Source organism: Tachypleus tridentatus, chromosome 13 (genome assembly GCF_004210375.1).
Source record: "Tachypleus tridentatus isolate NWPU-2018 chromosome 13, ASM421037v1, whole genome shotgun sequence".
In the NCBI taxonomy this organism is placed as follows: Eukaryota; Metazoa; Arthropoda; class Merostomata; order Xiphosura; family Limulidae; genus Tachypleus; species Tachypleus tridentatus.
This window is the reverse complement of record NC_134837.1, coordinates 200256858-200284472: the sequence shown is the minus strand read 5'-3', so window position 1 is coordinate 200284472 and position 27615 is coordinate 200256858.

Below are 27615 nucleotides of genomic sequence, written 5' to 3'. Positions count from 1 at the left end.
ATACTATGTTATCATCTCACTAAACCCTTGTTCTATCCTAGGTTGGACACTAAATACTATGTTATCATCCCACTAAACCCTTTGTTCTATCCTAGGTTGGACACTAAATACTATGTTATCATTCCACTAAACCTTTTGTTCTATCCTAGGTTGGACACTAAATACTATGTTATCATCCCACTAAACCCCTTGTTCTATCCTAGGTTGGACACTAAATACTATGTTATCATCCCACTAAACCCTTGTTCTATCCTAGGTTGGACACTAAATACTATGTTATCATCCCACTAAACCCCTTGTTCTATCCTAGGTTGGACACTGAATACTATGTTATCATTCCACTAAACCCCTTGTTCTATCCTAGGTTGGACACTAAATACTATGTTATCATCCCACTAAACCCCTAGGTAGATACTGAATACTATGTTATCACCCCACTAAACGCCTAGGTTGGACACTGAATACTATGTTATCATCCCACTAAATCCCTTGTTCTATCCTAGGTTGGACACTAAATACTATGTTATCACCCCACTAAACTCCTAGGTTGGACACTGAATACTATGTTATCATTCCACTAAACCCCTTGTTTTATCCTAAGTTGGACACTAAATGCTATATATGATCATTTCACTAAACCCTTGTTCTATCCTAGGATGGACATTAAATACCATGTTATCATCTCACTTTAGCTCTTGTTCTATCCTAGGTTGGACACTGAATACTATGTTATCATCCCACTAAACCCCTTGTTCTATCCTAGGTTGGACACTAAATACTATGTTATCATTCCACTAAACCCTTGTTCTATCCTAGGATGGACACTAAATACTATGTTATCATCCCACTAAACCCCTTGTTCTATCCTAGGTTGGACACTAAATACTATGTTATCATTCCACTAAACCCCTAGGTTGGATACTGAATACTATGTTATCATCCCACTAAACCCCTTGTTCTATCTTAGGTTGGACAGTAAATACTATGTTATCATCTCACTAACCTCTTGTTGTATCCTAGGTTGGACACTGAATAGTATGTTATCATTCCACTAAACCCCTTGTTCTATCCTAGGTTGGACACTAAATACTATGTTATCATTTCACTAAACCCCTTGTTTTATCCTAGGTTAGTCACTAAATACTATGTTATCACCCCACTAAACTTCTAGGTTGTACACTGAATATTATGTCATCATCCCACTAAACCCCTTGTTCTATCCTAGGTTGGACACAAAATACTATGTTATCATTCCACTAAACCCCTTGTTGTATCCTATGTTGGACAGTAAATACTATGTTATCATCTCACTTAACTTCTTGTTCTATACTAGGTTGGACACTGAATACTATGTTATCATCCCACTAAACCCTTTGTTCTATCCTAGGTTGGACACTAAATACTATGTTATCATCCCACTAAACCCCTTGTTCTATATTAGGTTGGACACTGAATACTATGTTATCATTCCACTAAACCCCTTGTTTTATCCTAGGTTGGACACTAAATACTATGTTATCATTTCACTAAACCCTTGTTCTATCCTAGGTTGGACACTAAATACTATGTTATCATCTCACTAAACCTTTTGTTCTATCCTAGGTTGGACACTAAATACTATGTTATCATCCCACTAAACCCCTTGTTCTATCCTAGGTTGGACACTAAATACTATGTTATCATCCCACTAAACCCCTTGTTTTATCCTAGGTTGGACACTGAATACTATGTTATCATCCCACTAAACCCCTTGTTCTATCCTAGGTTGGACATTGAATACTATGTTATCATCCCACTAAACCCTTTGTTCTATCATAGGTTGGACACTAAATACTATGTTATCACCCCACTAAACCCCTAGGTTGGACACTGAATACTATGTTATCATCCCACTAAACCCCTTGTTCTATCCTAGTTTGGACACTGAATACTATGTTATCATCCCACTAAACCCCTTGTTCTATCCTAGGTTGGACACTGAATACTATGTTATCATCCCACTAAACCCCTTGTTTTATCGTAGGTTGGACACTGAATACTATGTTATCATCCCACTAAACCCCTTGTTCTATCCTAGGTTGGACACTGAATACTATGTTATCATCCCACTAAACCCTTTGTTCTATCATAGGTTGGACACTAAATACTATGTTATCACCCCATAAACCCCTAGGTTGGACACTGAATACTATGTTATCATCCCACTAAACCCCTTGTTTTATCCTAGGTTGGACACTAAATACTGTGCTATCATCCCTCTAAACCTTTTGTTTTGTCCTAGGTTGGACACTATATACTATGTTTTCATCCCACTAAACCCTTTATTCTATCCAATGTTGTACACTGAATACTATGTTATCATCCCACTAAACCACTTGTTTTATTTTAGGTTGGACACAAAATACTGTTTTATCATCCCCTAAACCCCTTGTTCTATATTAGGTTGGACACTGAAAACGATGTTATCATCCCACTAAACCCCTTGTTCTATCCTAGGTTGGACAGTAAATACTATGTTATCACCCCACTAAACCCCTAGGTTGGACACTGAATACTATGTTATCATCCCACTAAACCCTTTGTTCTATCATAGGTTGGACACTAAATACTACGTTATCATCCCACTAAACCCCTTGTTTTAACCATTTCATGTAAAATTCTTAATTCAACTTCTTAAAATGTTTTTTCACATTATCGAGGATACACTGTTGTCACCTTGGGAACGCATCCTTTTGTCCAATTGAAAGAGGAATTGCCTTTATTTTCTTTTCAACACTTACTTCGCTGAAATACAACATTTCTTGTTCTCATCTCAGTAGCCAAACCCTGTATCGGTTTGTCGCTTTTGCTCACCTTAACAAATAAATGTTATCTTCGTCGTAATAAATACTGTAGAAACCTTACAACCACTCCCTCTATCTAATATTGGTCTGTTCCATCGTACACTTCCTTCTCTGTGTTAGTCAATAACACTGAAAGAATGTGGACAATAACATCAGTACAGATCATTAAGCGTCATTTTGGCCAACACTGTATCAGAACACTGCATCTTCCATCTGCAACCTTTTGAGACCAAGCTTAATTCTTTAACTTGACCTTTACCAGCATGATATACCATTGTCTCTCGCACACGGCAAGCCCAGTTCTTTACTCTGACCTCTGTTCTTGTATCATGAGAAACCAAACCCAGTTCCTTATCCTGACCTTTGTCCTTCTATCATGAGAAAACAAACCCAGTTCTTTACTCGGACCTTTGTTTGTCCTTTATTCAAGAGAAAACAAAACCAGTTCTTTTCTCTGACTTTTGTACTTCCATCATGAGAAAACAAACCCTTTGCCCTGAATTCATCAACAACGAAACATTAATTTTCATTTAACACAAATTCCTGTCACCAAAGTTTAAACGGAATGAACATGTGTTTACTAGATAATGCAATCACAACTGTCACAAATATACAAACTCAGTCAATAGAAAGGTAACCCAAGTCAGTAGGTACTAGGTCAAAGATTATGATTTGATTATTTTCAACAGTATTTTAATGTCGAAAAGTTCAGAAACATAATAGGTCGACCTTACGCCGCTCCCATGTTACAACGGGAACTGAAAATTAAAGTAACTTATTCAGACTTCTCACTATAGTTGTAAAGACGTATTTGTAAACATATTGTCAATATTTATATAATGTAATACTATAAAAAAACAATCAATCACAAGTTCAGGTTTCGCCAGTATAATACGTTATTTATCATAATAATTTAAACAAACTTATTATTTTTTAAATTGTTAATTAAATTAAAATTGTTATTCTGAGCAGACATATTTTGAGAGAATTTATAACACATGTCGATAACACAGTACATGAGAAGTGAATAATGTTTAAACATCGTTGTTTTGACCATAAGTACCCAAATTAACGAGGTCACGTATTTCTGTAAGAGCCTACTATATACTGGGAAGTTTGGACGGCTCTCCCACTAGCTAGAAATACACGTCATTCGTGTAGACTGCTTTTTTTCTCGCTGAGGATCGATTACATTTACCTACAGACGTTGAAGTATAGCCACACATCATCAATTATTGACACATATTAGTAATTTTTGGAAGTAAAGAGACAAGATATGATTACAATATGTATGTAAACAATACCTCATCAAACAACTGTAGTTTATGTGTATGAGACTCAAAGTTCTGAAATTGTTACATCAGCAGGACGAACAGACGGGAAATAAAAGAAACTTAGAATAAAAGAGTTGTAAATTAAGGTATGGGCCACAAGGAAGGTGTAATGTGAGAAATTCATAAACGACAGATTGATAAACAAAAAAGACACCCAGTGAGTAATTTTGAGAAAATAAAAACCGATTGATAAATAGATAGAAAGACCAAAGAACAGAAAATGAACCAACAGAAAGACAAACAGAAACTGACCGAGCGATAACTACACAAACAGTGAAGTAAAATGACAGACTACCTGTTAATAACTGAACGAAAATATGGACAACAGATTACAGACAGACCGAAAGACAGATAAACCAGAAACATAAAAAGGAGAAATGTATTATAATTGATTGTTTCCTATCTCAATGTCATGACATTACATGTCTGTAAGGTATATTAAGCTAGAAATCGATTGTTTCTATCACGTGACTTATAACTTTTGATAACAGTCGTTATACACAGCTTAGACTTCTATCGATAAGCAATTATTTTTAAAGAGCTGTTCCGTTTGAGAAGCCTTCTCTTCTGTTCCAGACTTTCTTTCCACCCTGTAACATTTCCTAAGGAACAGTTTATGGTATTGGAAAGAGTGCAGAAAATTAACATGAAACTATAGCGAATTACATACATACATGCTCTACAAGCTTTAGGTTATTGTATGATAGCACAAAGAATAAAACTATTGGTTACTGTCTGCTAGTATAAAAAATAAAACTGCTTGTTACTGTCTGCTTGTAACGAAAATAAAACTACTGGCTGCTGTCTGTTAGTGACAAAAGTAAAATTACTGGCTACTGTTTGTTAGTACAAACAATAAAACTCTGGTTACTGTCTAATAGTATAAACAATAAAATTACTGGTTATAATTTACTAGTGTAAATAATAAACTTCTGGTTATAGTTTACTAGTATAAATAACAAACTTCTGGTTACAGTTTACCAGTATAAGCAATAAAAGTGACGGTTATTGTTTACTAGTATAAAAAAATAAAAATACTCGTTATTGTTTACAATTATTAACAGTAAAAGTGACAGTTATTGTTTACTAGTATAAACAATAAAACTACTGGTTATTGTTTACTATCCTATACAAGAAGTTTGCTGGTTATTATTTATATGTGTATAAAATAAAAGAAACGACTTTATTCTCACCTTTTCTCACCCTCATCTCTTGTTCAACAAATAACACGTATAACATTATAACGTGGAAAATGTTCATTATGTTAAAGAATCAGACGTACATTAACTACAAGTTGTTCTAAGCTCTTTAGGTGAGAAGTCTATATATGTATTCAGTGTTCCATTCTTAAATATATCATTCTTCAAAGACTGGAATGATAGACTTCAGTCATTGCAGAAAGAGAAAACGTGCTAAGCCTGTTCCGTGACCAATATCCTTACTTTAATCTTATTTCAACGGTTGGGGTTTCTCAAATAATAATTTTGGATTATATTCTTGAGTTTTTAGAAGCAGAACTTCGGGTAGAAATGAACAATTACATTTCAATCAAATTCATATGTGTAATAAAAAACAACAACTAGAACTAACTTTCACTAGCTTCAGCCAGTAGGAGAATTACAGAGAAAAATAAAATTACAGTGATACTATAAAAGAGTAAACACAAGAGTGTTGTAATTATAAAAGTTTTAAAAACTACATTGTTGTAATTATAAAAGTTTGAAAACAACAGTGTTGTAATTATAAAAGTTTAAAAACAATGGTATTGTAATTCTAAAAGAGTAAAATAATAGTGTTTAAATTTTAAAACAATAAAAACGAAATTGTAAATATAAAATGGTTAAAAACAATGTTGTTGTAGTTATAAAAGTTTAATAAGAACAGATTTGTTATTATAAAAGTTTAAAAACAACAGTGTTGTAATTACAAAATTGTAAAAACCACACGAGTTGACATTATACAAACAGTAAAAACAACGTTGTAATAATAAACGTTTAAAAACAAATGTGTTGAAATTATAAAAGTTTAAAAATATTGTTGTAATTATAAAGTTCAAAACAACAGTGTTATAATTGAAAAGTTCAAAAGCAACACTATTGTAATTACAAAACTTTAAAACAACTGTTGTAATTATTTTAAATGAGTAAAAACGACTATATTGTAATTATAAAAGTTTGAAAACAACAGTTTTAATTATAAAAGAGTAAAAACAACAGTGGTGTAATAATAAAAGATTAAAAACAACAGCGTTTTAATAATAAAAAGAGTAAAAACAATAATGTTGTAACTATAAAATTTAAAACAAAAGTGTTGTAATTACAAAAGTTTAAAAACAATATTGTTGTAATTATAAAAGTTCAAAAACAACATTGTTGTAATTATAAAACTTCAAAAACAGCAGTTTTGTAATTGAAAAAGTTCAAAAACAGCAGTTTTGTAATTGAAAAAGTTCAAAAACATACACTGTTGTAATTACAAAAGTTTAAAAACCAACACTGTAGAAATTACAAAAGTTTAGAAAAACTGTTGTAATTATTTTAAATGAGTAATAACAACAATGCTTTAATTATAAAAGTTAAACAACAACAGAGTTGTAATTATAAAAAAGTAAAAACAACAGTGTTGCAATAATAAAAGAATAAAACAACAGTGTTGCAATAATAAAAGAATAAAAACAACAGTGTTGAAATAATAAAAGAGTAAAATTAACAGTATTGTAATTATAAAAGTTTGAAAACAACACTGTTGTAATAATAAAAGTTTAAAAAACAAAACATGTTCTACTTATCAAAGTTTAAAAACAACACGTGCTGTAATTATAAAAGAGTGAAAACAACCACGTTGTAATTATAAGATTTTAAAAACAACAGTGTTGTAATTATAAAAGTTTAAAAACAATGGTGTTGTAATTAAAAAAGTTTAAAAACAATGTTGTTGTAATTATAAATATTTAAAAACAACAGTTTTAATTATAAAATACCAAAAACAACAGCGTTGTAATTATAAAAGTTTAAAAAGCAACACTGTTATAATTATAAACTTGTAAAAACAACAGTTGTAATTATTTTAAATGAGTAAAAACAACAGTATTGTAATTACAAAAGAGTTAAAACTACAGTATTGGAATTATAAAAGTTGAGAAAAACGTTGTAATTATAAACGCTTAAAAACAACGGTGTTTTAATTATAAAAAGTAAAAGCAACAGTGTTTAAATTATAAAAAATAAAAGCAACAATATTGTAAATATAAAATGTTTAATAACAATGTTGTTGTAGTTATAAAAGCTAAATAACAACAGAGTTATTATAAAAGTTTCAAAACAACAGTGTTGTAATTACAAAATTCTAAAAACAACATTGTTGAAATTATAAACACAGTAAAAACAACAATTTGGTAAGTATAAAAGTTTAAGAAATATCGTTGTAATTATAAAAGTTTAAAAATAACAGTGTTGTAATGGAAAAAGTTTAAAAAGCAACACTGTTGTAATTACAAAACTTTAAAAACAATTGTTGTAATTATTTTAAATGCAAACAACAATGTTGTAATTATAAAAGTTCAAAAACAACTGAGTTGTAATTATAAAAGAGAAAAACAACAGCGTTGTAATAATAAAAAGTAAAAACAACACGTGCTGTAACTATAAAAGTGTGAAAACAACCATGTTGTAATTATAAACAAGTAAAAACAACAATTTGGTTAGTATAAAGGTTTAAAAAATATCGTTGTAATTATAAAAGTTTAAAAATAACAGTGTTGTAATGGAAAAAGTTTAAAAGCAACACTGTTGTAATTACAAAACTTTAAAACAATTGTTGTAATTATTTTAAATGCAAACAACAATGTTGTAATTATAAAAGTTCAAAAACAACTGAGTTGTAATTATAAAAGAGAAAAACAACAGCGTTGTAATAATAAAAAGTAAAAACAACACGTGCTGTAACTATAAAAGTGTGAAAACAACCATGTTGTAATTATAAACAAGTAAAAACAACAATTTGGTTAGTATAAAAGTTTAAAAAATATCGTTGTAATTATAAAAGTTTAAAAATAACAGTGTTGTAATGGAAAAAGTTTAAAAAGCAACACTGTTGTAATTACAAAACTTTAAAAACAATTGTTGTAATTATTTTAAATGAAAACAACAATGTTGCAATTATAAAAGTTCAAAAACAACTGAATTGTAATTATAAAAAGTAAAAACAACACGTGCTGTAACTATAAAAGAGTGAAAACAACCATGTTGTAATTATAAAAGTTTAAAAACAACAGTGTTGTAATTATAAATGTTTAAAAACAACTGTTTTGTAGTTAAATAAGTTTAAAGACAATGTTGTTGTAAGTATAAAACTTTAAAATCAACAGTTTAATTATAAAAGTTCAAGAACAAGTATTGTAATTATAAAAGTTCAAGAACAAGTATTGTAATTATAAAAGTTTAAGAACAAGTATTGTAATTATAAAAGAAAAAAGTAACACTGTTGTAATTAAAAAATTATAAAAAACTGCTTTAATTAAAAAGTTATTGAGTAAATTATTAAGTAAATTATTAATTATTGAGTAAAAACAACAGTACTGTAATTATAAAAGAGTAAAAACAACAATGTTATAATTATTAAAGTTTAAAAACAACGTTGTTGTAATTATAAGAGGAAAAAACTGTTGTAATTATAAAAGTTTAAAAAGAACAGTATTGTAATTCTAAGAGAGTAAAACAATGGTGTTTTAATTATAAAACAGTAAAAACAACATTTTAAATATAAATTCTTTAAAACAATGTTGTTGTAATTATAAAAGAGTAAAAACAACACGTTTTAAAATTATAAAAACAGTAAAAACAACAATGTTGTAATTACAAAAGCTTAAAAACAACAGTGTGGTAATTGATAAAGTTTAAAAATCAACATTGTTGTAACTACAAAAGTTTAAAAAGAATTGTTGTAATTATTTTAAATGAGTAAAAACAACAATGTTGTAATTATAAAAGAGTAAAAATAACAGCGTTGTAATGATAAAAAGTAGAATCAACAGTGTTCTAATTATAAAAGTGTAAAAACAACAGTGTTCTAATTATAAAGAGCACAAAACAACAGTATTGAAATCATAAAAGTTTAAAAACAATGTTGTTGTAATTATAAGTTTAAACAACCGTGTTGTAATAATAAAATTTAAAAACGTAATTTTAAAACAGTAAAAACACCAATGTTCTAATTATAAAATTTTAACAACATAATTATAAAGAGTAAAAATAAGTGTTGTAGTAATAAAAGTTTAAGAAACAATGTTGTAATTATAAAAGTTTAAAAAACAAGAGTGTTGCAATAATAAAAGTTTAAAAGTAACGGTGTTATAATTATAAAAGTTTAAAAGTAACGGTGTTATAATTATAAAAGTTTAAAAGTAACGGTGTTATAATTATAAAAGTTTAAAAGTAACGGTATTGTAATTATAAAAGTTTAAAAGTAACGATATTGTAATTATAAAAGTTTATAAACAACAATGTTGTAATTATAAAAGAGTAAAAATAACAGTATTGTAATTATAAAAGTTTTATAAAATTATAAAAATAGCTGTTGTAATTATTTTAAATGAGTAAAAACAACATTTATAATTATAAAATTTAAAAACAACGGTGTGGTAAATATAAAAGTTTAAAACAATGGTGTTGTAATTATAAAAGGTTAAAAACACAGTATTATAATTATAAAGCTTAAAAATAACAGTATTGTAATTATAAAAGAGTAAAAACAACAGTGTTGTAATTATAAAAAAGTAAAAACAACAGTGTTTTAATTATAAAACAGTAAAAACAACAATACTGTAAATATAAATTATTTTAAAACAATGGTGTTGTAATTATAAACGAGTAAAAACAACAGAGTTATAATTATTAAAGTTTTAAAATAACAGAGTTGTAATTATAAAAGAGTAAATATAAAAGTATTGTAATAAGAAAAGTTTAAAAATAACGATGTTGTAATTATAAAAGTTCAAAAACAACAGTGTTGTAATAAAATTTTAAAAACAACAGTGTTATAATTTTGAGAGTAAAAAATACCAATGTGTAATTATGAGAGTAAAAAAACAGTACTGAAATTAGAAAAGTTTATAAAATTATGTTGTTGTAATTACAAAAGTTTAAAACAACAGTGTTATAGTAATAAATGTTTAAAAAAGGTAATTTTCAAACAGTAGAAACACCAATGTTTTAATTATAAAACTTTAAAAACATAATTATAGAATAGTAAAAACAAGTGTTGTAATGATAATAGTTTAAAAACAACAGTGTCGTAATAATAAAAGTGTAACAAACGGTGTTGTAATGATAGAAGTTTAAAAACAGTGTTTAATTATACAAGTTTAAAAACAAAAATGTTGTAATTATAAAAGAGTAAAAACAACAGTGTTGTAACTATAAAAGAGTAAAAATAACAGTACTCTAATTATAAATGTTTTAAAAACAATCTTGTTGTAATTAAAAAAGTTTAAAACAAGTGTTGTAATTATAAATGATTAAAAACTACAGTGTTGTAATTATAAAAGTTTAAAAACGTAATTATAAAAGAGTAAAAACAAGAGTATTGTAATAATAAAAGTTTAAAAGTAACGGTATTCTAATTATAAAAGAGTAGAAACCACAGTATTGTAATTATAAAAAAGAAGAAACCACAGTGTTGTAATTATAAAAGTTCATAAATAACAATGTTGTAATTATAAAGAGTAAAACAACAGTGTTGTAATAATAAAAGTTTGAAAACGTAATTATAAAAGAGTAAAAACAATAATGTTGTAATAATAAAGTTTAAAACAACATTGTTGTAATAATAAAAGTTTAAAAACAACATTGTTGTAATAATAAAAGTTTAAAAACAACATTGTTGTAATTATAAAAGTTTAAAAACAACTCTTTTGTCATTATAAAAGTTTGTTTTTGAGTTTCACGCAAAGCTACACGAGAGCTATCTGCACTAGTTGTCTTCAATTTATCAGTTGAAGACTAGAAAGAAGGCAGCTAATTATCATCACCCACTGCCAACTCTTGGGGTACTCTTTAACCAAAGAATTGTGCGATTGACCGATACATTATTTATAACGCCCCCACAGTTGAGAATGTATGAAAATAAAGGTCTCCATGATGGGAAATGGAGGAGTAATGGCAATATTGTGTTTCTATTGCAAATCTACATGCACTCTGAATAACAATTTCTCGATGTTATAATGTTTTATTAAACATCGCTTAATAAAAACGTTTTTCTGGTATCATTTAAGCAAAAGCTGCAGGATAATAAGATCGTAAAAATGTTATTATGCTACTTTTTATGCTAACAAGAAACATAAACAATGTGATTCCACATGGAGCTTATATCTAAAACTAAGTATCTACAAAAGAAAATATTTTATTTTTTATCGTGAGAAAAGATTTTCTCTGTTAATTACTTAAACTTTAGTTTATGACTGCTTCTTACAATCCAGACAATATACAGGTACTACAACAATTAACTTCATATAGAAAATTGTATTATATATTGGTTAAAAACTATGTGTGCTATGGGCTATACAGAAGATGGTGTTATGTGTTCATTATAACATACGTGTTATGACAACATTTTCCAACGAATTTTAATTTCAGTACAGCATTTAAACATCAATAACTATCTTAGCTAACTGGTATTATGAGGTGTATTTTTTATTTAGACCTTTCTCAATAAACAGACTATATTATTTAACACATATATCAATATATAATAATAATTTATTTTCAACAATATCAACAGAGGTCTCGATAGATGCAGTGTGTTGTTAAATTTTACGTACAATTGAGCTTTTACATTACTAAGTAAACCTGGCGCAGGTTGAAAGCTAGCTCTAATAAAAACATACATGAATGTGGTAACAAATTCTATTCTAATTCAGTGTTACCTACATTTCAGTAACGTGATTATTAAAGACTATTTAGGTGCTAATACATAAATCACTAATTTAGAATACAGTATATATATATATATATATTTTTTTTTTTTTTGTTTCAGCGAATGGGTGGGGATAGAGAAAAGGGGAGAGACACCCATCTTGGCTACATAATAAAGACCAGGCTTTATTACTCAATATAGCTCTCTGCCTGTTAAACATCAGATGACGTCACAGGAAGGAAGGTGATAACGATTGGTTGGAGAGCACGATATGCACCATTAATTTATCACATATGGAACCATTACTATGAAATATATCTTTCTTCAGTCACTTGTAACAAACCCATTATAGAGTGTCTTCGTATGATCAACTCTTCCTAAGTTGAAGTTCCTCTAACCGATCATATTCTGTGTCATGGCGTTATTAAAATAAGCGTCTGGCATCAAGAACAATTCGTTCGATTCTTTTCTAAATAAGGTAAAACATGTCTGACACAAGCACTTAGTCAAAACAGTGACACACACATTGAATTATAATAACTTTGAAAAAAACGTATTACATCACAAAAAGAAGTTTCATTTGATTTTACATAGGACGGACAAAAATTAGTTATTTAAATGTATTTAAGTATACAAGCCAAAATTTTTAATAATTCTTGATAATTATTTATTGACAAAAATGTTTGATTACTTTATACCACTTAGAGTCTTCGGCTTCAACCAACTACTCCCCCCCTCACAACCCCCAATAAACATGTTATTTCGAAAGCTATTGCATTATTATCCAGACTTGGCACTTTTCATGTACAAATTAATCCAGACTGAAATACATTTTACCTTCCAGAAAATGAACACCTTCCGCATAAAACAGTGAAAATCCAATTTATTAGAGAAGGTATAAAGTAGTGACACTCTGGTTTAATTACAGAAGGTATAACACAGTGATATTTAATTTAAGAAGGTATCAAATACTGACACGATTGTGACATTCCAGTTGTAGCGTCACTTTTACATTCCTAGGTGGTTATTAAACATCTGACCCTAGTATTATTGTCGTGTTTCGCTAGAACCAGTGGTTATTAAACATCTGTTAGTAGTATTATTGTCATGTTCCGCTGGAACCAGTGATTATTAAACATCTGTCAGTAGTATTATTGTCATGTTCCGCTAGAAACAGTGATTATTAAGAGATTGTTTATTATGTCAACGTTATGAACAAGTTTTGTTATTCTTTATTAGTTTACTGACCACCATATTTATATATACTTTCAACAGAAGCCTGGCTAGTAATTATTAGTACGTCGTTAACGGTAAAGACACTGACAGGTTTGGATCTGTTTTTACCGTACCAGATCCTACTTTAAAGAGATAAGAAGTAAGGTGGAAGTATTTGAAATTGTGAATTGCAGAAAGAAAACTAAAGTAAGAAAGAGGCATTCAGTTATGAAAGATTATGGAATAAGGTAAATTTCTGTAATAACAAGAAGAATTGTGGTTAGTATAAGATCCTAATTTAAAAATAGAAAATCCATTGACGAAACCTTGACTCTTTTTGTTTTTAAACGTTTTTTTTAATAGAATGTGTGTTTTTTTGTTTGTATATTTGGAAAATATATGTGTTTAATCTAGCTTGTTTATGCTTAATTCAAAAACAGTATTTGTATGTTTTGGTTATGATTTTCAGTAAAATTACATGTTGAAAAATAACCTTTACCATTGATTGTTAGGACTAGAAGAAGTACAAAGAAACAATAAATAATATTACCTAACAAACTCGTACACTAGATGTCGCTGTTCTGGTTTTGGTTTGATTTGGTTTGAATTTCGCGCAAAGCTACACGAGAGCTATTTGCGATAGCCGTCCCTAATTTAGCACTATAAGACTAGAGGGAAGACAGTTAGTCGTTACCACCTACCGCCAACTCTTGAACTACTCTTTTACCAACGAATAGTGGGATTGACAGTATCGCGAAATACCTTCACGGCTGAAATGGCAAGCATGTTTAGTGTGACGGCTACTCGAATCCGCAACCCTCAGATTGTGAGTCGAGCACCCAAACCACTAGGCTACGCCGGGCCGTCAGATGCAGAGAAAATAATTATTATGTCAACACATACCAAATCATTTAAAAAATAATTAATCAGTACAAGAAACGTGTGAAGAATAAACCACAGTAGATATAAGATTTAAGAACACTCATTAAATAAAGAATATTTATCCGTATCTAAGTGTAAAGTGTAAAAGATTTTAGAAGATATGGCATTGTGAAGAACAAATATTTTATAAGATGTGGTACTGGAATACAAATTTATGCAATTAAAATTATACTTGGGAGGTTTAGCTATAAACTTAAGAGGTCATAACGTTGGACACAGCACAGATCACCAGTGGTGCAGCTTTGCATGTTTAAACGTTGTGTTTTGTTTAGCACAAAGCTACATAATCTGTATTGTTTCCCACACGTTTATCAAAGTGCGATTTTTTGTGTTGTATGTCTGTAAGTTGGATGGCAACAGGCACACATTTGCATAACAAAACACTGTCAGAAATCTGTCCATTTAAAAATATTAACTTGTAAACAATAAATATATTTAGTTCATAAGATATTACTTAGAAATAACATATATATTCTTCTAAACATCATATATATTTTGAACGTTTGAATAAATGTTCAAAACTATTTACATAATAAAAAATATGCTCGACAATTGGTGTCTTAGTTTAATCAACTTTCTTATATCACTTTTATCAGTATTGAGTGGGGTCACTAAGTACTGAGTTAATTTTCCTATCTTACTCCATAAAAACTGGAAACTAACCTTAGAAACACATTAACAATACAACTAAGAACAATCAACAGGTTTAGTAGCCTATAATAAAACTGATGATAAATTAGATCTAACAAAATAAGTATATTACAATCCTATAACAGCTCAGCAGAACCCTAGAAACGATTGTTTATTGTTATGGTAGAGATGAAACCCCAGAAACAACTGTTTAGTGCTGTGGTTGAGTAAAAACACTAGACACCACTATAATATTTAGTAAGTGAGTAATTTAAGAAGCAGTATTATGGTTGGGTCTGAACACCAGAATTGGCTGTTTAGAAACTTTGACTTAGGAAGTAATATTATAGTTGAGTCAACAACTACAAACGGCTTTTTTTTAGAAACCAATACTTTATGAATTAATATTATGGTTGAACAAAGTCCCAGAAATGACTATACGCTAACTCCCAAGTTAGCGTTATGGTTGGGTGAAACCCCAATAAAAAATATTATTACGCCCTTTGTGGATATGGAAAAAAGATCGAGTGGGAGGGCGTTCAGTTTAACCAACGAAAGCTGTTAAGCTTCAGGAGTGTTTAAGGTTGGTTAATTTTTACTAATATCTTCAGAGTCGCATAAAATAAACACGTATATATCACTTTTGAGATTAAAAGCACTTATACTTTGCACTGAAGGTGTACATTAGTTTATCATTATACCACTGCAACTAACCACTTCTTTTACGTATATCGATTAATTGATTGTTTGGAAATAAGCTCAAAACTACCAAGGCTCTGCCCATTACGGGTATCGAAACCCGGTATTTACCATTGTGAGTTTGCAGACATACCGCTGTGCCACTGGAGGGCTTATATATATATATATATATAAAAATATAACATGATGCGTCAAACTATAACAATTGATTATCTACGCCCTTCAAAGAAGTTATTCGAAACGTCTTGTATTTGTCTATATTACAGAGAATAAAGATAAACTAGGAATGCACTAATATTCATTTTCTATTATCAACAACAACATTTTAACTAGAAACCATTAGTTTTTGCTTAGACTATAGAAGGAAAGAATTTTGTAACTGACTTAGTGACTGGTGTTCTATTACTGATTTGAATATGAACGCACACAACTACATAGAAAATGATGAGTCCACTGTTTCTGTTACGACGCTGTATGAGACCTATGAAAAATTTACATTTAGATTATAAGAAACATTATCTTGAATACCACTTCCTGGAGTATAGATATTAAACATTTTCTGTCTTTCTAGCCCGTATTGCCAAAACTGTAGATAATAAAATAAAATAAATGGAAACAAGAGCTAACGTAAAGCCCGAGAGATTAAAAAAACAGTAGGCTTTGGTAATAATAAAGAACACATAGAAACACACAACTAAAGAAAAGTCTCAGACCGAAACGTACTGATAAGTAAAAAAAACAACAAAAAGTTTCCTCATATATGTTGTTACAAAAAGGTATCTTTACTCGGGTAGTTGTAATTGATAAGTTCGGTAAATGTTAACAGCATTCAAATTTATGAAAATAAATTCAGACTACTGTAATGTACTAGTAAAATGTGATACAATGTAGGGATTAGGAAGTAAACTTTCATGTTACTGTAATGTACTAGTAAAATGTGATACAATGTAGGGATTAGGAAGTAAACTTTCATGTTACTGTAATGTACTAGTAAAATGTGATACAATGTAGGGATTAGGAAGTAAACTTTCATGTTACTGTAATGTACTAGTAAAATGTGATACAATGTAGGGATTAGGAAGTAAATTTCATGTTACTGTAATGTACTAGTAAAATGTGATACAATGTAGGATTAGGAAGTAAACTTTCATGTTACTGTAATGTACTAGTAAAATGTGATACAATGTAGGGATTAGGAAGTAAATTTCATGTTACTGTAATGTACTAGTAAAATGTGATACAATGTAGGGATTAGGAAGTAAATTTCATGTTACTGTAATGTACTAGTAAAATGTGATACAATGTAGGGATTAGGAAGTAAACTTTCATGTTACTGTAATGTACTAGTAAAATGTGATACAATGTAGGGATTAGGAAGTAAACTTTCATGTTACTGTAATGTACTAGTAAAATGTGATACAATGTAGGGATTAGGAAGTAAACTTTCATGATACTGTAATGTACTAGTAAAATGTGATACAATGTAGGGATTAGGAAGTAAACTTTCATGTTACTGTAATGTACTAGTAAAATGTGATACAATGTAGGGATTAGGAAGTAAACTTTCATGTTACTGTAATGTACTAGTGAATTGTGATACAATGTAGGGATTAGGAAGTAAACTTTCATGTTGCTGTAATGTAATAGCAAAATGTGATACAATGTAGGGATTAGGAAGTAAATTTCATGTTACTGTAATGTAATAGTAAAATGTGATACAATGTGCAGGGATTAGGAAGTAAACTGTCATGTTACTGTAATGTACTAGTAAAATGTGATACAATGTAGGGATTAGGATTACTTTCAGGTTACTGTAATGTACTAGAAAACAAATGTTAGAATGAATAAATTAGGAAGTACAGTTTAATTTTATTCGGCTAATATAAAGTGTGTTAGAATATAATGATTCGGAACTAAACTGTCAGCTTACTTTAATGTACTAGTACAAAATAGGTTAGAATATGGTAATTGTGATGGATGTTTTCAGGTTGTGTTTAGCAGATTTACTATTATATTTCTGTACTACTAGTTTTACTATTGTTGGTTTGTCACTAGGTTCGCTATTCTACGTCAGTGTTACTAGGTTTATTGTTGTTCTTATTCTAAACCAGCATTATTAAGTTTAGTATTGTTTGTTTGTTACTAGATTCACTATTCTACGTCTGCGATACTAGATTACGATTTTACGTCAGTGCTACTAGATATACCGTTGCTCTTATTCTACAGCAATTTACTAGGTTTAGTATTGTGCGTTTGTTACTAGATTCACTATTCTACGTCTGCGTTACTAGATGACGATTTTACGTCAGTGTTACTAGATTTACTGTTGTTCTTATTCTACACCAATATTACTAGGTTTAGTATTGTTCGTTCGTTACAAGATTCGGTATTGTACGTCTGTGTTACAAGATGACTATTTTACGTCGGTATTACAAGGTTTATTGTTGTTCTTATGTTTGGTATTGGTCGTTTGATACTAGATTCACAATTCTACGTCTGCGTTACTAGATGACTATTCTACGTCAGTGTTACTAGATTTACTGTTGTTCTTATTCTACAGCAATGCTACTACGTTTAGTATTGCTCGTTTGATACCAGACTCACTATTCTACGTATGTGTTCCCAGGTTAATTATTCTATGTCTATGTTACTACGTTCACTATTCTCCGTCAGTGTTACTAGGATTACTGTTGTTCTTATTCTAAACGAACATTATTAAGTTTAGTATTGTTCGTTTGTTACTAGATTTGCTATTCTACGTCTGTGTTAAAGATTACTATTTTACATCAGTGTTACTAGGTTTACTGTTGTTCTTATTCTAAACCAATGCAATTAGGTTTAGTATTGTTCGTTTGTTAGTGCGTTTACTGTTCTGCGTCTGTGTTACTAAATAACTATTTTACGTCAGTGTTACTAGATTTACTATTGTTCTTATTCTACACTAATATTACTAGGTTTAGTATTGTTCATTTGTTACTAGATTTTGTATTCTACGTCTGTGTTAAAAGATGACTATTTTACGTCAGTGTTACTAAGTTTATTGCTGTTCTTATTTTAAACCAATATTATTAGGTTTAGTACTGTTCGTTTGTTACTGGGTTCACGGTTGTGCGACTGTGTTACTAAAAGACTATTTTACGTAGTGTTACTAGGTTTATTGTTGTTCTTATTCTACACAGATGTTCTTAGGTTTAGTATTGTGCGTTTGTTACTAGATTCACCGTTCTGCGTCTGTATTACGAGATGACTATTTTGCATTAGTTACTAGATTTATTGTTATTGTTATTCCACAACAGTGTTACAAGGTTTAGTACTGTGCATTTTTACTAGATTCACTATTCTACGCCTGCGTTTCTAGATTACGATTTTACGTCAGTGTTACTAGATATACTGTTGTTCTTATTCTACACCAATATTACTAGGTTTAGTATTGTTCGTTTGTTACTAGATTCGATATTCTAGTCAGTGTTACTAGGTTTACTGTTGCTCTTATTCTACAGCTGTTACTAGGTTTAGTATTGTTGGTGTTCTATGTCTTTACTAGATTTACTACTATTGGTATTCTAAACCTATGTTACTAGGTTTACTATTGTTGATATTCTACGTCTGTATTACTGGGTGTAAACGATAAAATACTGTCACCTTGAGTCATTATAAAGTGTTATTATAACGTTAAAAACCTGTTTTCGATACCCTCGGTGGGAATAACAGAGAATGCCCATTGTATAGCTTTGTATTAACAACATACCCACAAAAATAATGAACAAAATTACTAATCTTTCGATATATAACCTAGAGAAACATAAAGAATTGAAATGAGTAAAACAAGTGATGAAATAAGGAGTCAAATATGTCCAGAAACGTTTGATCAAAATATTTTAAACTTTTACTTTCACCACAAATAGTATGTAATATCAAATAAACAGAGAATAAATGAAGCTACTTGATATTACTGTGTACACTAGAATTGAATTACTTTAAATTTTGTTCACTGACATTCAGTAACGATCCTTATGTGAGTAAGAAGCGAAACTAAATAGGTTTCAAATTTTTGTGTGCTACACTGCGATATTCAATTTGAAGATCTTACATCAAGATATTGCTAACACTATAAACACGTATCACTTATGTTACATGAGACTGAAAAGAAGAACTGGAAGCAGTGGATGGTTCTGAGCTGAGCTGTACGAAACACTGGAATCGAGAGTGAACTTAAGAAGAGGTGGAAGGTATATTTATCGATGTTGTTTATTATTTACCATGATGTGATATGCCTTGAAAAATATATATTTTTAACAACGAATAACGAAATAACTACTTCAACCGAGAAGCGTACAACGAAAACATGATGGGTGACTATATTTGGGGGCTGATACGTGAAAGTGATATACATTACATTCGCAAATCTCGAAAAACTACTCACTTCTAAACATTTTTGTTCCTTTTCGTATGACTTTGGTATAAATACATGTAAATCTTGATTCACATGTTGTTTTGTCAGATCTTATGTAAATAAAAATGTGCAAATTTGCTCGTTTTTACATAGAAAATAAGTTAAAACAAAAGCAAAGTTTGAAGTAAATAATGGACATTTTCTCTACTTTCACAACGTAAGCAATTAAGAAATAACACATACTATCCAGGAACAAAATTTCTGTTATATAGTGTAATTCGTCCATCAGAAACAAAAATCAGAATGTAAACTGGTCTGTTAGAACAGTAGAATCTCATTCGTCTTAATAATGTCTGAATATACATGAATCATTGTAATCAGAGACAGGCACATGCTCAGAAATTCTGTCCTCTATCTCCTAAAACTATGAGTCCAGCAACTAGACTTTTTTTGACAAAATATTGCTGAACATGTGTTTTTCAATTATGATAACTCACTTATATCCAAGTACGCTCAAGACTAATGTAATTACACTGTTTTAAGAAACCAATTTAATGGTTTGGTTTGTTTGGTTTGTTTTGAATTTTGCGCAAAGCTACAAGAGGACTATCTGCGCTAGCTGTCCCTAATTTAGCAGCTGGTCATCACCACCCACCGCCAAATCTTGGGCTACTCTTTTACCAATGAATGGTGGAATTGACCGACACATTATAACGCCTCCACGGCTGAAAACGGCGAGCATGAATGGTGTGATGGGGATCCGAACCCGCGACTCTCAGATTGCGAGTCGAGTGCCTTAACTACCTGGCCATGCCGGGCCGAAACCAATTTAATATTTCGTTCTGTTACTGTGCATATAGCATAGTTGCTTTGCACCATAAAACACAAAAACCAACCAACCATTCTGTCACTGATGAACAAATACGATAGTTTGAGAAATTCTGGTCATTATGACTCATAAATCAGAATTAAAGTTAGAATACTTCCATTGATATTCTCCTGAATATTTAACTAGACTTTCATCAGTTTATTCATTATATATTTATTGACTGTTTGATAGCTTAGGCCTATAATATAACTTTAATCACCTGGCCATGCCGGGCCGAAACCAATTTAATATTTCGTTCTATTACTGTGCAGATAGCATAGTTGCTTTGCACCATAAAACACAAAAACCAACTAACCATTCTGTCACTGATGAACAAATACGATAGTTTGAGAAATTCTGGTCATTATGACTCATAAATCAGAATTAAAGTTAGAATACTTCCATTGATATTCTCCTGAATATTTAACTAGACTTTCATCAGTTTATTCATTATATATTTATTGACTGTTTGATAGCTTAGGCCTATAATATAACTTTAATCACCTTAGGCCTATGTGCTGCCGCTTCAACCATGGGGATAAGTAACTTTTTATTCGTTTTGAAGAGTTTATAAATGGTCTTGCTGTCTTGGGCGTCTCATTTTTTATATTTTATTTTTCACGACTTGAAGCCTACTTTCATTAATCATATTTTAACATGCAAATACATAAGACTATACAATCACCATTAACTATAAACTTTGCTGCAATATAAACCTACTTCCACTGACGCTTTGTGATATTATCGCTTAGAAACCTTCACCACCTATGACATTTGTATATTGTTTTATTTAATATAATATAATTATTATCATTTATTATAATCCATTAATAACACTTGCTCACGTTTTAATTATTTCCTACCTATTTAGGTATTTTATTTTTTATAATGCTATTTTATCTTTCAATTTGTTCTTATAACGCTTAAACATACCTGTAGTTCGTTTGTTGAAAGTTCATTATGATTTTAAAGATTCCAATCCTGTATAGTCACACCATTATGTATATGTATGGCTTTCTATTTTGATGGGTCTTATTTTAACTTACCCTACAAAGTATTTAACTCCTTTTAATTCTCGATCTTTTAAACTACTAGTATGGTTATAGTTTTAATACTGTATTGGTATTTACGCTAAGTTCTACATATTTTATCACCAGCTGTGACATTCTAAACATTTAATGACAATTTTTATGCTCTTCACTTGAATTTTCCTTATTCTATCATTTTCAAGCTCGCCATTTAAGCTACACTTTCTTGCAACCAAAACACGAGATCGAGCAAACTCACGTTTATGTAATTTTATTTAATAAATTACGTGTAAAAATAAACAATATAGTTTGGGTTGTTTGTTTTTAGTTTCGCGCAAAGATACACGAAAACCATTTGTGCTAACCGTCCTTAATTTAGCAGTGAAAAGCTAGAGAGAAGACAGGTAGTCATCGCCATCCACCTCCAACTCCAGGGCTACTCTTTTTACAAACAAATATTGAAATTGACGCCACATTATAACGCTCGCACGACCGTGGAATTACAAGTCAAGCGCCCTAACCACCTAACCATGCCGGTCCAACAACAAAGGAACTTTATTTATAATAATTTACAAGGTATGAAATAGTTACGAACGTTCTGTGTAAGACATAGTTTTACAAGTTGAAACAAAGAAACTCATAAAAACGAAGTATAAAACCACTATTGAACAAAAAGTAGCTCAAAGATGTTTCCAGTAGTCTCTGAAACAAATTGGAGTTAAATTATTGCAAAGTAAAATAAATATAAAGTTGTAATGAAGACAAATTTAGTTATGTTTATAAAAACTCTGAATACTGTTCACAAAATGATAACTACACTGCTGGCCAAAATCCTAAGACCAATGAACATAAAGAAAAAATATGCATTTTGCGTTGTTAGACTCAACCACTTATTTGAGTAGAGCTTCGAAAGATGAAAATAAGAAGAGAGGAAAATGAAAACATTTTAGCATTTAATAGGGAAAATGTGAACACTATGAAATTAGCCTAAATACTAGATGGTCAAAAGTTTAAGAACATACCGAAACGAAGCCTTAATTGGTAAACACATAAATAAATTTAGTCATTTGTGTTCAAGCATTAGCATTATCAACATCTCCCACTGACATCTCCTGTGTTACATTGGGTAGAAACATGGCAAAGGCTAAAAAGTTGCCAGAGTTTGAACGTGGCAGAATTGTCGAGCTGCAAAAACAAGGTCTCTCTCAACGTGCCATCGCTAGTGAGATTGGGCGTAGTAAACTGCTGTCGCAAATTTCTTAAAATACCCTGAAGGATACGGAACGAGAATTTCAAGTGGTCGGCCCAAGAAAATTTCGCCAGCAGCTGGCTACATTGGCATGTTGGAGAGAGCATCCTTATTGACTAAAGGCCCTCGCTTGTGTGGAAATGACTGGATCTTTCAGCAGGACAATGCTGCAATTCACAATGCCCACAGGACAAAGGACATATTTATGGCGGATAACATGGTTTCTTTGGACCATGCAGCGTGTTCGCCCGCACTGAACCCCTTTGAAAATGTTTGGGGTGGATGGCAAGGGAAGTCTATAGTAATGGACGTCAATTCCAAACAGTTCATTTCTTCGTGAAGCCATCTTCACCATTTGGAATAACATTTTAGCCAGCCTTCTGTTAACGCTTATATCGATCATGCCAAAGCGAATATTTGAAGTTATTCGCATTGACGCGTGTGACTCACTACTAAATCCTCTTGTCGGGCATTTCTACCCTGTTTGGGACTTTTGGTATGGTCTTAAACTCTGACCAGCTAGTATTTCGGCTAATTTCATTGAGTTTACATTTTCCTATTAAATGCTAAAAGTTTTTTATTTTTTATTTTCCTTTTCTTATCTTCGTCTTTCGAAGCTCTACTCAAATAAGTGGTTAAGTCTAACAATGCAAAATGCATATTTATTCTTTATGTTCATTGACCTTGAGATTTTGGCCAGCAGTGTATATAATATTTAAGAAACTAAGTATTTAAGAAAGCCCATAGAAACTGTCTTTGCTGTAATGGTCATTGTTTAAGGAAATTACTTGCAGGTTGGATATTCTTATGTGAAATACTTTTCAAATATAATATTAAAGTTTTAAACGTGATAACAATGATATTGTGCCATAGTGTATCATACTCATTCTAATAAAAAGTTTGACTAAGAACAATACGTGAAAATGATTCTAAATGGAGAAGCCAATATGTAATCTAGACTCCCCGGACAAAGTCCTTTCTAACTATATGAGATTTACAGTATTTGATCGAGAAATGTACAAGAAAGGTTCCGATCAAACAAACATACAAGTATATTATTCATATAGATATTGCTGTTATGGGTTTAGTGCGTGGATCGTCATGCATTAGTTTTAAATATTAGATTACGATTTTCTTAAGACATTTTTTTTGGTTCAATTAAAAGAACTGTTATGACAAAACCTGCTAGAGTTTCTTAAATTAAATATGAAGTTTACTTACTGTTAAGCACAAAGCCACACAAGAAGCTAAAAGTTTATTTACAGTTAGACACAAAGCAAAAAAGAGGCTAAATGTTTGTTTATTGTGAGGCACAAACTCACACAAGATGTTAAAAGTTCGTTTATTGTTAAGCACAAAGCCACACAAGAGGTTAACTGTGATTCTACCATCATGGGCACAGAAACTGGATTCGTAGCGTTATATTTTCAGACGTAACATTGAAACACTGAGGAGTTAAAAACGTGAAGAAAAAAATTAAATATCATGTACTCATTGAATTTAGTTTTCAAATGAATAATGAACCTTAAATAATCTTACCTAATTTCTAACGATTAAACTTGCAAACATAATTTTGAAAATTTTCAAAGGTAAAAAAAGGTTATCCTAGGGTCACGGGTTCGAATCCCCTCACATCAAACATACTTGTCCTTTCCGCCGAGGAGGCGTTATAATGTAAACGGTTAATCCCACTATTCGTTGGTAAAGAGTAGCCCAAGTTGTTGGCGGTGAATGATGAGGACTAGCTGCCTTCCTCCAGCCTTATTCTGCTAAATTAGGGATGGCTAGCGGAATTAAACAAAACAATCATCCAAACTAAACGAAGTCAATTTTATGGTACCTCTTCATAACTTAAGAGGTGAACTTACGTGAATTAAAATCATCTACTTTTGACAGTATTCAAACATACATTAGTAATCTTGCAATTTAGAATATTCACAAATTAAGAAACAACTTTGATGAAATGTCGTCTGTCTCTAAAGCTTGCGTTCATTAAATTGATCATAAATATGATTGAACACATTGTGAAAGATCAAACCAAAGTTTAAACAACTTCCTATAGAAGCGATTATAAACTTTTAAGTTCTCTTAATTTAAAAAAAGATAAAATTAGTTGAGATTCTGTTAAAATTATTAATTAACAACTAATTACGGCGTGTGTGTTCTGACACACGTATTCTTTATGGATAGGATAATCAAATAAAGTTATTTTACTCAAGAGAGACATTGTTTCAACCATCTGTAACTCGTAATGCAACTCTTAATCTGACCTAGTGTATTATAACCAGAAAAAAGTGAGAGGTATTTTAAATTGTTGTACTTTGGCACTAAGACCTTACACTTCATTGTTTAATAATTAAATTTATGAACACGTCTTGTTTAACAATAATCACCAAGACAATTATTTTTTAAAGTAAACCTTAATAACAGATATCACAATAACAAATTTGCTGTCGTATTTTATAATGGATGTAGTTATATATATATATACTCTTGTTGAATAAAATTCATCTGGTTTTCAAGTTAGTTGTTTTCATAGACATGCTTAAAAAAGTCCTTTTCTAGACCATTGAAAGTGTTTAAGTTAATGTACAATATGAAGTCTTGTTTTTTTTGTTCTGTTTGTTTGTTTAAAAATTCCCAAGCAAATCTACATGAGGGCTATCTTCGCTAGCCGTCCGTAATTTAGCAGGGTGAGACTGGAGGAAATACAGCTAGGTTTCACCACCCACCACCAACTCTTAGGCTACTCTTTTATCAACGAATAATGGGATTCACCGTCACATAATAATGCCCCCATAGCTAAAAGGACGAACAAGTTTGGTGTGACGGGGATTCGAACCCGATATCCTCAGATTACTAGTCGATCACTTTAATCACGTGACCGTTTTTGTTCTAACAAAACTTTCTTTACGTATTTGTGCAAACATTTCCTCTTTTCAAACAAGAATTACGTAATATTAAACTTGTGTTGCAAAGAAATAGTTTTTCTCTTAATTTTCTGAACTTTAATACTCCCTTCTATTGATAAGCTCTATAATTCTCTTACTTGACTAGATGATGACTATTTGTACTTGGGATAGACTGCCAGAAGTACTCAGCCACACACCTACCCGGCAAATACATTTTAAGTGTTCTTTTCGCTTTTGAAGTTTCTTCCGTTTAAAGACAAGGTTCAAAAGTTTAAAAAACTTTCGTGACTAAAAATATACTTGACTTTTGTGCTCTAAAGACTGTATATATATATATATACATACATGTATATATTATTCTAATGACCAACGACTGATTTCTGAACAAATGTAAATCCTAATTACAACAACTCTCGTTATTCAGGCGCGCTTAAGACGAATGTGATTCTACTTTTCTACAAGCCCATACAAGATCTCTTTGAAAAAAAAAAGCAACTCCGTGAATCAATGAATCACCTTTTTGTGAGAATAAAGCTGTTTGTCTGACGCTGTTTTAACCATTTATAAAACTTAAGCCAGACCACTAATTGAAAACGGGTGCATGGTCATGTGAAACTCTCCACTAATTTAATCTGGAAACTCGAAGCCCTACAAAGCCAACCAATTCGAGTAGCTTTTCGCCTACCAAAGTAAAACTCTACCGATCTACTTAGATTCATTTAATATCCTACCTAGTCTCTAGCACCGGTTTCAAATATTAGCCAAGAAATATAATTGAACAGTGAGCGCAAGAAACAGAGTGACGCATCAGCAGCAACACATAATATATAGCACACCCACCAGTCTCTATGTTATATCTGTAATCGTTAACATATAGCGTATCAACAATCTCGTCTCTTCTTCTTGTTTCAATTTCACAGCTCAGGTATAACTCGGATAAAATATTCGACGTTAGGTAGTTTGTTTGTTTGTTTTGAATTTCGTGTAAAACTACGCCAGGTCTATCTGCACTAGCCGCACCTAATTTAGCAGTGCGAGAGAGAAAAGGCAGTTAGTCATAACCACCCACCGCCAACTCTTGACTACTTTACTCATGAATAGTGGGAGGGACCGTCACATTATAATGCCCCACGGCTAAAGAGCGAGCATGTTTGGAACGAACTGGGATTCGAACCCGCAAATCTCAGATTATGAGTCGAGTGCCTTAACAACCTGGCCATGCCGGGCCGTTAGGGTAGTAAAACTGTGTTTTTATGAAAGTGTTCCCATTTTCCTCCCACATTAAAAATTTAGGTTTGTATCTACGGATCACCAAGCATTGGTTTGTCCTACCCTCCAGTCCAATCTGTCCTTGTTGCTTTCGTTCTTCCGCTTAACAAATCTATACATCGCGACGAACCATTTAATCTGATTTTTATCATGTTTTGGTTTTATTTTGTCACACGGAAGTTTCTAGTCAAGTGTGGGTGATGAAGGGAAATAAATTTGTAAGCGTTCCTGGTTGTGTTCGAATCTAAAATTTCAGTTTTGAGTGGAAAGTTTGAAACCCAAATCACCATCATGCTTTTTTTTGTTTTTGGTTTGAAAGTTA